Genomic DNA, 4,421 nt, shown 5'->3' with positions numbered 1-4,421 from the left:
GCATACACCACACAAGCATGAATATTGAAATTTAAAACTTGTGCCATGCAAGCAAACATATGAAATGCACATTTAAATGCACCATACAAGTTTATGAGCTTGCTCCCCCTACTTGTGTGCTCAAAATTTTAATTGATCCCCTCCCTTTGTCATATCTCTCCCCCTATGTCAAATTCTCCCCCTATCACTTATATCTTTATTTCTTTCCTCTTTGCTGTCTTTTCACTATCTTAGTACACTATTTCTATTTCTCCCCATAGCACTAATATCTTTGTTTTTCTCCCTCTTTGTCATCATTGACCACAAAGGTTCAAAATGTAGATAGGTTGAGATTATCAATGTCAATGAATGAGATGAGGATCATTTTTCCAAGTTTGGTTCAATCTAGAATACTTGCCAAAGACATTTAACTCGGTTTGATCCAAGGACAAGCTTCTTCACACCTCCAAATAAGGGTTATCTTGTACCATGTTGAGTTAAACACTTAGAGCTCATTTTCTAGATCAAACACTAGGTTTATAAGCCCACAACATGTCATATGCTACCACTAGATCAAAATAAGCATAGAAGTAATAGTGGTACCATACAATCATCAAATTCATTTGATTTTCATGAATGAGCCTATAAAATGTGAAAGATGTCTAGATGCACTAAACATGTCCTTAGTAAGGATGTATGCCATGCCAATCAACTTTTACCTTGGATTGCTCGAAGGAGAGGCATGTCATATAAGTGGGGGGGTGCATCAACACATATTTGAGAAATCCAATATGTTCAACTCATTCCTTAGCTTGCAAAACCTTTTCTCATCCAATGGCTTGGTGAATATATTGGCAAGTTGATCTTTGGTGCCTATACTCTCAATGCAAATGTCTCCTTTTTGTTGGTGATCTCTTATGAAATTATGGTGGACATCAATGTGCTTTGTTCTTGCATGTTGAACTGGATTGTTGGTCAACTTGATTGCACTCTCATTGTCATATAGCAATAGCACTTTCTTGAACTTGATTCCAAAGTCAATTAAAGTGGCCCTCATCCAAAGTATTTGTGCACAACAACTACCGGTGGATATGTATTCGGCTTCGGCGGTTGATAATGCAACACTATTTTGCTTCTTTGATGACCATGAAACAAGTGATCTTCCCAACAATTGATATGTGCCCAAGGTGCTCTTCCTTTCAACATTGCATCCCGCATAATCCGAGTCAGAGTAACCAACTAGCTCAAACTTTGCTCCTTTGGTATACCACAAACCAATATTTTGTGTATGCTTCAAGTACCTCAATATTCTCTTTGTAGCCTTCAAATGACTTTCTCTTGGTGAGACTTGAAATCTTACACACATGTATACACTAAACATGACATCCGGCCATGATGCGGTCACATAGAGTAGGCTTCCAATCATAGACCAATATAATTTTTGATCCACCATATTTCCACTTGCATCACTATCCAAGTTGCCATTTGTTCCCATTGGTGTACTAATGGCTTTGCTATCACTCATGCCAAACTTCTTGATCATGTCCTTGATATACTTGCCTTGACTCACAAATGTACCATTCTTTAATTGCTTGATTTGAAGACCAATGAAGTAACTTAACTCTCCAATCATGGACATCTCAAACTCATTAGCCATCATCTTTCCAAATTCTTCACAAAAATCTTAATTGGTTGATCTAAATATGATGTCATCAACATAGATTTGTAACATAAATAAATCTTTTCCAATCTCATTGATGAAAAGAGTGGTGTCAACCTTGCCTATCATAAACCCTTTAGAGAGTAGGAAGTCCCTCAATCTCTCATACCATGCTCTAGGTGCTTGCCTCAAGCCATACAATGCCTTCTTCAACTTGTATACAAGGTCAGGCTTCTTGTCATCTTCAAAACCGGGAGGTTGCTCAACATATACTTCTTCATTGATGTAACCATTGAGAAATGCACTCTTGACATCCATTTGATAGAGTTTGATGTTGTGGGCACAAGCATAGGCTAGCAAGATTCTAATTGCTTCCAATCTAGCAACCAGGGCATATGTTTCTCCAAAGTCAAGACCTTCAACTTGTGTATATCCTTGTGCAACCAATCTTGCTTTGTTTCTTACTACTATTCCATCTTGATCTTGCTTGTTTGTAAAGACCCGTTTGGTTCCAATCACATTGTATCCCTTTGGTCTCTCTACTAATTCCCATATTTGATTTCTTATGAAGTTATTCAATTCTTCATGCATAGCATTCACCCAATCAACATCCTTCAATGCTTCATCTATGTTCTTTGGTTCAATGGATGACACAAATGAGAAATGCTCACAAAATCAAGCTAATGTTGATCTAGTTTGCACACCTCTTGAAATATCACCAATGATAGTATCCAATGGATGATTCCTTGCAATATTGATTGGTTGGAGGATTAGAACTTGATTGCTTGCACTTGCTTGATCATTGGGTTGAGATGATGCACTAGCCACTTGATCTTGTTTATTATCATGAGAGCCACTTGTACTAGCTTGATTTGTATCATCTTGCACATTTGAGTTAGATAGCGCTTGCACTTGATCATCTTCATTATCATTCACTTTCCTAGACCTTAATTCACCAACATCCATGTTCTTCATGGCATTTGAAAGTTGAATGCCTCTAACATCTTCCAAGTTCTCATTCTCTTCTTGTGAACCCTTGGTTTCATCAAATTCAACATCATGAACTTCCTCAAGAGTACCACTATCCAAATTCCAAACTCTATATGCTTTGCTAGTGGTTGAGTATCCAAGTAGGAATCCTTCATCACATTTCTTGTCAAACTTTCCCAATCCAGTGCCTTTCTTCAAGATATAACATTTGCAACCAAAGACCCAAAAATATGCTATGTTGGGCTTTCTACCATTCTAGAGCTCATATGGTGTCTTCTCTTTCAATGGATGCCAATAGAGCCCAGTCTTGGGATTCACGGTGGGTGGACTCCAGCTGGTGCCTGAGCTCATCGACTCGCCACGACGCCACCGCTTCTTGCTCCATCCGACCATGCTCCTCCTAGAGAAACAAGGACTTGCGGATCAACATTATCTCTAGGTCCTGCGAGACAAGAAGCAGACATGCTAAGACAACTGTTTAAATGCCAAGGAATCAAAAACAATACCAGGAACGTAGAAAACTTACCTCTACAACATGTGGCAGGTCCACAGTTATGGCCTGATGGACGAGCTCAACCCCCTCTAAGGCCTCCTTGAGCCTTGCCTTGGTAAGGGTGAGATCAGACTCCATCGATAGTCCTCTCTCCCCGAGCAGGTGTTAAACCTTCACCTCCTCATCGTGAAGGATGAACCAAGCCTTTCTCGGCTCGCTGGGGCAAGGCCACACCAGCTCGCGGGTCGCCCTCGACCCGCTGGAAGATCCAGCCATCATAGCATCAAGCGACGACCAGATCATCACCAACTCCTAGGACGGTGGGATGGCTGGCGGCTCCACCTCGGTGTCCTCCTTGCCGTCAAAGGGGTTGTCCACCACCAGGATTCCATGGCTCACCAGTGGCTGCTCTACCTCTAGCCTGGTTGTGGCTCCTCCAGACCCCTCTAGCTCTGACCAGGCGGGCGAACCATGTGCTCCTCCGCCGGGTGAGACGGGGAGCCCACTGTAACACCTCTGGTATTACGAGCTTGCTTAGCACCAAGATTTAGACCTACGAGGGTTTACCGAAATGATTTTCTTGGATTTTAAAATTTAACTTATGTTTAACAGTGTCATTTTAGCAAATTATATTGAACAATAGGTTAATTAGTTCTTAGATGTTTTGTTTCTATGAGTCAGTATGACGTATGGACGAGTGTATGAAATGCGTAGCAGTTGGAATTAATTAGGTTTAGGCATATTAAAAATTACGGCAAAAGCGCTAAAGGTTGTTAGTTCTAGCCAAGCTATTATTCTCTAAGTCGGAAACGATGATTGTAGTCAATGCCGATTTGACATTCGAATTCTAAGAAAAATTGTAAGGCACTAGATCCTTGTTTTTGGTACTTATTGGTTGTCCCAAGGTGAGCCCTCGAGACAGGTGTAGGTTATAGTCGTGTTGAGTGTCACGTGGAGCTCGGAGAAATTTGCCTTAGTTCATTAGAATGCGCTGCGAGCTTTGTGTCGATGCTCTATCGTGAACCGGAACTTCAAGGATGAACTCATTTTGGCACGTATGTATCTTCCTCTCGGGCGGTGTTTTTGTTGTGTAGGTTGCCCCATTAGATACCTGATAAGATCAATCTTAGGGTCGTGGAATTTATTGAACCTCAATCGTGATCATTAGCAGTTTTCGCGTTGCTTTAAATTTCGTGCTCGTTATCGTTCGTCGGTGGCCCGACCACAGCAGGGATGGGACATCTCCCTACCTTGCTCTACCATTAGCCGATGTCGACAACCCCGCTTGGACCCATTGCT

Source organism: Miscanthus floridulus, chromosome 2, assembly GCF_019320115.1.
Source record: "Miscanthus floridulus cultivar M001 chromosome 2, ASM1932011v1, whole genome shotgun sequence".
Lineage (NCBI taxonomy): Eukaryota > Viridiplantae > Streptophyta > Magnoliopsida > Poales > Poaceae > Miscanthus > Miscanthus floridulus.
The sequence above is the reverse complement of the archived record's forward strand: the minus strand, read 5'-3'. Positions refer to the sequence as shown.